Raw genomic sequence first — 9,914 nt, forward strand, 5'->3', positions numbered from 1 at the left:
CGACAAAGCTCTTTAATAATCTTTTCACCAGATGTCGAGACATGCGGAATAGACCTTGAAAATCTCGACCAGAGTACACACAATTTGGAAGAAAATAATCGTGCATTAGATTTTGGTGGTAAAATTCCCTTCCTCGATACATATATCTTCTTTTTAATACTTCTTTGGGTTCTGGAACTCTTGGTATTTGTCCCGTATGGACAAGCATCAAACTTTCAATTAGCTTATTATCTTCAGCTTCCTCATCATAAATTTCTTATAACCTATTACGATATCATTCTTGTTGTAAATTGAACCGATTCATAATAATATTCCTCTCTTCATTGGATCTCGAGCTCGACATTGATGATTATGAGTATAGAAAAAAGGAAATCGGTGAAATATTTGTAGAAGTAGGTGTTAGTTATCTTGAGAAGGAAAATGGCGTATTTATATACAAACCATTTGGGAAAATAGCCATTGTAGAAAAACTAGTGGGCGATAATCATAGTATCGCTGGCGTTTGTATGTAAACCGAGGGATATTCATAATATCTCCACCGGCACAATGTATATCACTAGCGATATTGGTAATATCGCTCGCTAGTAACCCTGTCGCTTATTGATTTCCTCATAGTGGCGATTTTCTGGCATATGCATAGGAATAGGCCTTAAAAAAAATTGATCTTTAGCTTTTGTATGATGCCTGGCAAGTCCCCATTGGACGAATGGTCTGTTGTATCTTAATTTAGTGCATCATGATGTTTATAATACAATTTCTCTTAGAATATAGTTTCGGCTATTCACTGTTACACCTCTTTTCTATCGAATATCTCAGAGAAATTTTCTTCTTCTTCCCTAAAATAAAGAAGCCGAATTTTTCTTCTGATTTGTTATTGATTACCTAAAATATGAGATCGTGTAGAAGGGATATTTGACTAGAAATCAGGATCTGATTGGATGAAGTTTTTCTCAGATTTTCAAGATATTTTTTTTTTGAGGGATGAATGGTTGAATCGTGGGTAGATGGGCAGATCACATGGTTGGCGGTGAATCTTAAATTCGTTCCATACAGGTAAATCTTCCCTGTTAAGAATTATTTTGGATGAGAATTTTCTATTTTTGAAGAGAAGAATATTCACCCATTTGGAAAGAAGATGGATAAACAGAAAAACCTTAGTTTTATCTCAAAATCAGAGAAAATCATAGAAAAACAAGCTAAGGAATGATTTCGATTTTGGTTAATCTTCAATTTTTTGGCGCCATGTAAATCAAAAAGGGAAAAAAGCTGGACGGGATATCTTCCATTTTCTCTCCTATAAATACAGCCCCAAAGTTATCAAGTTTTTCTCACAAGATACTGATTGAAGGTATTTTCTCTCTAGATCTCACATTATCATTCAATTTCATATGTTAAATCATATATGCAAACCCTAATTTTGTAATTGTTTGATCTCCTAATTTCAGGCTGATTCTACCCCTTGGTTATCCTAACTTCAAGGATTTTCAGAACTCTAACTTAAGGTTTGTTCTGCCCTTTATGTTCCTTCCATGTTTTTGCCTGTGGTTTCTTAGTTGTCCTTTTAATCATGGTGTTGTTTCATTTCCCATGTGGAAAATGGCTAACAACAATGAACAACCAGCTCCACCAACTTCATTTTATGAGGGTGCCTATCACATTTCCCTTTTCTTTTCTTTTTCGTATTTTACTTCTGTAGCATTTCTATTGCATCAATTGAGAATAATATTGTTTGCCTAGATTGAGGGAAAGTGGGTTGCGTACAAGGTGTTTGAAAATTGCCATAATATGAATATGCTAATTGAAGTCACCATGAATAGGTGTATTGGGGGTTTTGATTTATGAAAAAAAATTTCAAAATCTATAATCTGCTTTCAAAAGTTGTAATTCACAATCATTGTCCTGTGGATGTCCAATTTATGTAGTTTCTGAAATATAGTCTATGGATTACACTTAACTATAGATGGGTCTTTGTTGTATTTCCTTTTAAATGACACTTCCATGGTTATTCCTCTATTTGGTGCAAAGCTTGTTGATGCTTGTCCTTTGTTGTTTCATTTTGTTGTGTGGAGGTATGAATCTTTACTGTGTGTTGATTTGCGCCCTTGTTTGGTTATGCGAAGGTGAAAATCAATTGTTTTGTAAGTACTAGTATATCATGAACATGTGTACTTATATCATGCATTAAACTCTAAAAGTATATATGTAGCTGATGTTGATTAGGTGAGATTATACCAATTACAAGCTAGTGCCAGTATGTTGCCCTGGAATCTATATATTGTTCTTGATAACATGAATATGTTGTATGCATCCCAGGAAAAAGAAAAAAAAACACAAAATGATCAGCAGTCACAAGTGACCATGCGTAGTTTAGAGTTAATGCAATATTTCTTTCTTCTGGCATTAGGGCTGTTTGACAACCATTAATACTGATCCTAAGGCATGTACTTTATATCAGTCTTTTCCCCTGGTATCATTTTTCTTCTCACCACTCTTCTGATTATTTATTAGTCGCTATCATTTAAGTACTGCCTTGCTTGTTTGAGATTTATTTAACTGAGTTAGTTTACATGAATATCTATGACTTGCATTGGAAATTAGTCTCTTAAAATCCGTTGTTATCTGAGACTCTTCCTTCCAAATCTTGTGAACTCTAGTCTAGTGATTAGTGGGCACACTTCGATACTTTGTTGTTTCTTGGACTAAAATTCTTTTGTCTTATACTATAATGGATTTCGTTAAACCAATCGTATCATCTATAGGCTCTCACAGTCACATGTGCTTCTTAGTGTTTGTTTTCTGAAACTTCTTCAGTTTATGTGATTGTTATGGCATCTCAGACCTCTGGCATTATACTCTCACGGACTTTATGTTGGGCTAGTGTATGTAGTATGTCTTGGACATTCAGTTCTGTTAAGTAGAAAACAAGCCTGTCTACCAACAGTGCAGGATAACTTGGATATTATTTATATTCATTTTAGCACAGTTAAGTAGAAACCGAAGATGTCTAAAGTTGATAGATAATTAGGAGGGTTATCTTTGTTTTTACATTTATTAGTATTGACCAGGCACATCTATATGCCCTACACAAAAAACGTGGGCGGGCTGGGTCATATATTTATTAGCATTCTCCTTCTCTTTTTTCAGTCCTTGAGGTTGGTTGTGTAATTTGAATGTGCAACAGGTGTCTCCATTTAATGTGAGATAGGACGTTGCATTGGTAAATGGCCTCTAGGAGTTGTTGGTATATTAGTTGCTTCTGTCCTCATTGGTTCTTCTATGTGGATTTAAGAGCCCAATATGTATTTGAATTATTTATGAACTCCTGCAATACAATTCCTTTGCATTAACTCTATTTTCTCATTCCTTCCTGATCTCTGGTTTTTCTATGGCATATAGAGAGATGTTTGTTCACATGTATAAACATTTTAAGAATATTAGAAGCCTAGGATAGTAAGGTTCATCTCCATTGTAAAATAGAAACATAAATCTGGACCCGAGCAACCAATAGGATCCAGAAACACATCTAATCAATTTTTGTAATCTTCTCTTAGCTATTCAATTTTATATCATTCGAATTAACCTACATGTTTGACATCCTAGTGCATTTAGTAATTATTCTCTCTATTATGTATCTCTGTACAGGACACAATGAATGAGCTAATGCAGCAAGGCAGTGAAGCAGGAGCTACACCACCGACTGAAGCATAAGTATTTGCTCAAGTTTTGAAGAAAAAGCAAAGACGATGTCGTGCTACAACCACTAATTATAAAACTGAAGGACTTCATGCAATGTTACAGGCACAGGCTGATGATAGAGTTCAAGCTCAGGATGACCAAATACGTGCTCAGAATGAGGTTATCAAAATGTTGAAATAAGATAACAAAAAGCTCAGGATGACCAAGTTACCCACCTGCAATCACCTGGAGCATCAGTTCCAGGAACAACCTTACCCACTGGCATCACTTCTCAACTTCCATGCAGTGCCCATTCCATCTACACCAATTACTACACACTTCAATCATTCCGTGCCTCGAGTCTCCAACATTAACCCATGAAATCTCCAGCAGCAACAGCACCTACATATGTGCATCCAGCTGCAGCTTCTCATCTCACACAACAACAATTCCATTTATCCCTGCAGCTCAGCAATAGCATCACTACACAGCCAACTCAACACCAACATTGCACCTGCAATCTAACTGCTGCATCTGCATTTGCAACCATTGCAGCATCGCCTATAACTCCAGCTGTACCAGCGCATCACACTGTCAACATCATAGCTCTCTCCAGCTTCACAATCAACAGCGCCACCGATCCACTTCATTCCCACCTGCAATATCAGCTCAAGCCATTCAAGACAACCAAATCCATCGTAACCAAACAACCAATTCCTTCAGCTACAACAGTTCTCTCCTGCGAAGTTCCTAGCATGCATCTAAGCTCATCTCATATGCAACTTCCTTGCTCAGCATCACCCCTGCATTGAGCTCACAAACATCCATGGCAGCAATATCTCCCAGCTGACTTTACTCAGCTCCATAAGCGAACCCTTGTATTCAGCATTCAGTGAACCAAACCCTGCACTAGCTAGTTAAGTTGCGCGCTGCACTGCACTGGCCAAGGCATCGCAACCAATTAATCCATCTGATTTTCCATCCAAAGAAGACCATTGCAGATTCATCACTGCCATCATCTACAGATCCAACTCCTATTGCTTCAGCTTTACCAGTTCCAAACCACCAAGAAGAGCACCACCTGCTACAATCTCAGAACCACCAGCACCTGCAATCTAACTGCTGCAACACAGCTTACCAGCACCAATTCCATTCATCTAACATCTTCATCTCAGGTTCAAGCTTGCACAACCATTCATCACCATCTCTGAAGTCAAGAACTTCTTCAATTCGACAGCAACTCAATTAAACCCATCTTCTAAAATTCGCTGTAACCTTCAATCCACCACCAAAATACAGCTACTGCTTCTTCACCAGCACCAGTTGAAAACCAATTCAATTACTGCTTGTACTCACTAGCAGAACCCATGTCTCAACATTTGCAATTCATCTTCAACTGAGTTTAATTCACAGCACCAGTCCCTCAACTCCATTACAGATTCAACAACATCAAGGTCTTCATCAATCTTTCACCCCATCGATCATTTCAGCTCACACAGCCATCACCAGTCCCTTGATTTTCCTTGTTCATCTCGAGTCCTCAATTCTTCAACAATACCAGAACTCACCAATTTCCATATCAAACTCGGCTTCAGATCTCCTGAATTTCGAACAGCAAACGCAACTCATCAATTCAATCATAACCCAGGTCTCTTCACACAAACCCTAAATCATATATTTCATCAGAAACCCATTCATTCATTTCACGGAAGCACCAATTCCTCTTTCTCTGACCTCGAATCCATGACCTAATCTGATAGCCGACGAGAACCCTTATTACAGCGTCCGTGTTAGAAGAAACGAGACAGAACTTTGTGTTTCTGAATCTCGACCTGATTCGATCAAAGCATATTGGATGGTGTTAGGTGGATGCCCTGATCCAAGTGTTCTGGTGCTCCAGCAATCCTTGTTTGAGGCACAATTGAGACCAGTGTCCTGCTAGCTCTAAGTCCGTGAACACACACAGCCTCCTCCGAGTGATGAATTTTGCCTATATTTCTCTTCTTTCATGTCAATAACTCCAAAACACCTATAAACTCAAAAAGATACATAATTCACATGAAAAATAGCAAACAAAGCATAAACAATAGATAATAAATTAAGGTGTTTATAACACCTATCAAATTTCCCCACACTTAGACTTTGCTAGTCCTTGAGAAAATCAAACAAAACAATTTTAAAACATACATACAACTCTGTGTCGCCGAGGATACGGTTACTCTTAGCATGAATAACAGGCCTTTGAATCCCTAGGTGTCCCTAGTGGACGAGTTATAGTCTCGTGAAGGTTTACAAGAGGTGTACCTACAAAACCTACTTTTCCAACTTACAAGTTCTCCGAAATGATAGCATCCAACACGCTAAGAAGACATAAAGATTCTGCACACTAGTCATAAGAATTTAGACACATAAATGAACACAATCTCATCCTTAAAAGTTGAGAGAGAAATAACCATCCCTTATCGAAAGAAATTCGGGTTCGAAGTGATCAAAAGTATCGACTCTGCCTCACAAGAAAGGGTTTTATGAAGTTTCTCTCAACAATAAATAGCTTTTTAAGGGTCACACATGTGTCCAGGTAGGAGTGAAGAGAGAATCCTGCGACACGTTGAATGGCAGGAAGGAAAAAACCCTCTGAATCGTTTTGAAAACCCATTTCTTTTATTGTTTTGAAAACCAATTTTTCTGACGATCTCTAAGAAAGGAAATCAACCACTTAACGAAGGTGGGAATATGCTTACTTACCTCGTTATCCGTTCGATGCGCAGCTAGCACCACTCTCACGACATCCATAGAAACGTCTTCGGTCTTCAATCCTTGTCTTCATCTTCGTCTTCGGTCTTCAACTATTGATGATAACTCTTGAACTTCGTAGAATCTTGACAATGTGATTCTTTCCTCTAATTCCTTGTTGCTCGAAACTTCGTGATGGATATGCCTTCTTTCCATTGGCTTTATTGAAAGAACAAAACTAAAAACAAACAAAAATATAATATAACACATTTTTCTTGTCTCTTTTTCTTTTCTTTTCTCTCTTTTTTTTTCTTTTTTTTTTCTTTTTTTTTAATTGAGACAAGAAAAATAAAACAAATACAAAATAAAAACAAAATAAAACTGGTAATGAACGTAAAGAAATTTTCTCTTGTCTTTTTTTTTCTTTTTTTTTAACAAAAGACTTAGCAAAATGATGACCATGTCCCAAGTTTTTTTTTTGAGAAAAGAGAAAATGAAATACAAATAAAGATAAAATAAAAATGCAAGTACAAAGGCCCTGCTGTAAGTACTTTACCGCCTGATTCTTCAGAACTTCTCTGTCTTGATATCATAAACTTCTTGAACTCTCATCTTGATAATCTCACTCTTGTACATAAGTCTTCAACTTGTAAAAATTCTACTTCTCGTCTTGTTGCTTTACTTGAATCTGAAATCCGCTCATTTCTGTACTGGTGCATGTAAACCTTGAACAGACTCAACTTTCCTTCGAATTTGTGATGCTCCTCTTGTTGATGATGGTGGTGTTTCTATGGACCTGTTGGTGTAGAGAGAGATAAAGTGGATGGTGTTAACTGCGAACAAGAATACAAGTGATATGTAAGTTAGCAACTCGATGTCACCATCATGATTGATAAAATAGCACTCAAGAGATCAAAATAGTGCTTCTATTGGTGGGAGGTTGGGTAGCTCACCATTCTACCCAGAGTTTACGTACGGTGACACACACTCTAAAAGCACATATTTAGACAGGTACAAGGAATTGAAGGTTGGTGCCTCACATGATGTAACATAGGTAGTCTCCACTATAGGGGACTACTACTCTAATACCGAATTTAGTCTGCACCTCATTTGCCACTGGCATGGTTAAATCCAACTTTAACTCTCATACAAGTAAGAAACCCGATCATGTTCTCTGTCATCTCTAAGTTCAGTCACTCTTATGAGAATCTCGATGTAATCTTAGCGACATGTGTACTATGTGACTCTAAACTAACTACAAGTTGGAGTTCTTGATTCACTATTTTACACAAAAGTTGAAAATTTCATGAAAAATTTACAATGCAAATTCTTAACCACTCCCCCACACTTAAACTTTACATTGTCCTCAATGTAAATTGAATCGTCCAAATAAGTCAAGGTGGGAAATCATATAATGATATGCGACAAGAAAAAGTTAAAAATGAAACAAGAATATAAAAATAAGACAAGAAATACTCATCGTATGGGTTGCCTCCCATTTAGCGCTTGGTTTAAAGTCGTCATACCGACTTGCAAGACGAATTCCCCATACACCAACAATCTGAAAAGTTGGGGATCCTCCCATAAAACCTGTTTTCCAAAAATTAGCTTCACACAAATATTAGTAATATAAAACAGAAATGAAGCTATTAACCGATAAAAATTTCTCCACACTTATTCTTGTTCACACTTGGAAGTGTATAAAGAATATAGAAGTCAGGGACTACCACGGTTTCTTGTTGCAAAACCTGCATAGTTTGAGAATCAAGCATCTCTAATGGCGGAAATCGAGAAACAAAGTCATTCAACAATATTCTCGAAGCACATAAATTTAAATCAATAAGAGGTAAAGGAGAAGAAGCAATTTGCAAAGGGTTAGACAAGCCTTGCACAATCTATTGTATCACATGATCCTCTTCATCCTTGAAAAACTCAAGTGAATTAGTCACCTCTTTTATATTATGGTCCTCTATCAAACCTTGCAACCATTATTCGTCCGTTTCTGCCTTAACCAAAGTCTCGACATAAACATCATCATTACAATTCTTTGCAAGCTCAATTGGGTCTTCCACAATATTGGTCAAATCGGTTTCATTTTCAACACACTCCTGTTTGTTGTAAGGCACATACTCTTTTGCGGCTCCAAATTTCACTACAAGGAACTTTTTTAGAAGACTCAAAAATGCATCATCCTCAAGCTCCACCCTTTGAATAGGCTCTTGATCATTATAAAGATCATTTTTAGACTCACCATAAGTTAAATTCACATTCACTAGGACTTTCTCATCAAGAGAAAGGGGTTTCAGTTAGAAAGAGGAAGGTGTAGAAGAAGAGGGAGCAGAAATAGAAGGGATAGAGAAATTCGCGGAAGTGTCAACATTATCGTTAGTAATGTCAATATTCGCAAGCGAAAAAGTATATACGAAAGTTGAAACGATCAGATCTTCGTGAGATAACGTCGCAGAGGCAGGAATTGAGAAATTGTTTACTCCCGGATCAGTAACAACATTGTATTTAGGAGGAGAAGTTTCTTTGAGAGGGATATGAATGTCCACAGGAATAGTGGCAGTTGAAGATTGGACAAAAAGGATGGTATTAGTCTGAGCCTATGTTTCAAAAGGAGTTGGAGGAGTGGTTTTTACTGCACCAAACTCGGGAATGGAAATGTTGGAAGTAAGTGACGTAGGCTTGCGAACTTTCCTGAGTTTAGTTCCTTTTCCGCCATCTACCTCACGATCGGAATCCTGCGATAATAACGTAGATAAGAAATAGAGGCAACAATATTGTTTAATAAAAACAAAATATTTCTTACTCCTTTGTTCTGCGAAGGCTTTCTTTTGTGAGATTCCTTATTTTTTGTATCTAAAGAAGATATAGGGTTATTGACAGTTATCTTCATACCACCAGAAGATGAACTTTTCCTGCAAATAGTATGAGAATTAGGCTAATAACAAGATCAATGATTATGATTATTGGAAAAAAAGAAGAGGTTGATTTCGAGGGAATATACAAACTTTAAGTTGGGATCCATGGAGTTAGATGATGATTGATTAAAAAGCAGCAGCAAAAAATGACGGTGATTGATTGAAAGAGCAACGACGACAGTAGAAATAACGACAAACTTAAAGAAGCAGCAGTAGAAAAAGTCGAGAAGAGAAAATAGTTTCAGAAAGGGAAGAATAAAATAGAAGAGAAAACAAGTTATCTTTCTGAAAGATTGGTCAATAAATATGTAGAAGAAGAAGACCGGTTAGAAACAGGACGTATCGGTAAAAGCAAAGTTGACACGTGCAGGAAAATAAGCTGATATTGCGGAAGAATGTCGGCAAAGCAAAGTACAGTTATAAGAACATGTGCGAAAATTCAGAATGGAGATTTCTCATCTTGCTCATTCTGTGGAAGGAACGACATGAGAAGAGACAAAATGTAGGAGTAAAATATCGCACATGTATTATTTATGCGAGTAATGACGATCTAGTATGTAGATGATGTCAGCATAGTCACGA

General features: G+C 37.0%; 1 long non-coding RNA gene across 1 annotated transcript; it reads left to right on the forward strand.

Annotated features, from left to right (window-relative positions):
- The first annotated feature begins 882 nt into the window (after positions 1-882).
- LOC113340513 lies at positions 883-3,906 on the forward strand. The gene is made up of 3 exons (XR_003355545.1): positions 883-1,348; positions 1,446-1,502; positions 3,643-3,906. It is a non-coding gene; the product is annotated as an uncharacterized LOC113340513 (long non-coding RNA).
- The last annotated feature ends 6,008 nt before the right edge of the window (positions 3,907-9,914 follow it).

The sequence above is a fragment of the Papaver somniferum genome, unplaced genomic scaffold (assembly GCF_003573695.1).
Source record: "Papaver somniferum cultivar HN1 unplaced genomic scaffold, ASM357369v1 unplaced-scaffold_22, whole genome shotgun sequence".
Lineage (NCBI taxonomy): Eukaryota > Viridiplantae > Streptophyta > Magnoliopsida > Ranunculales > Papaveraceae > Papaver > Papaver somniferum.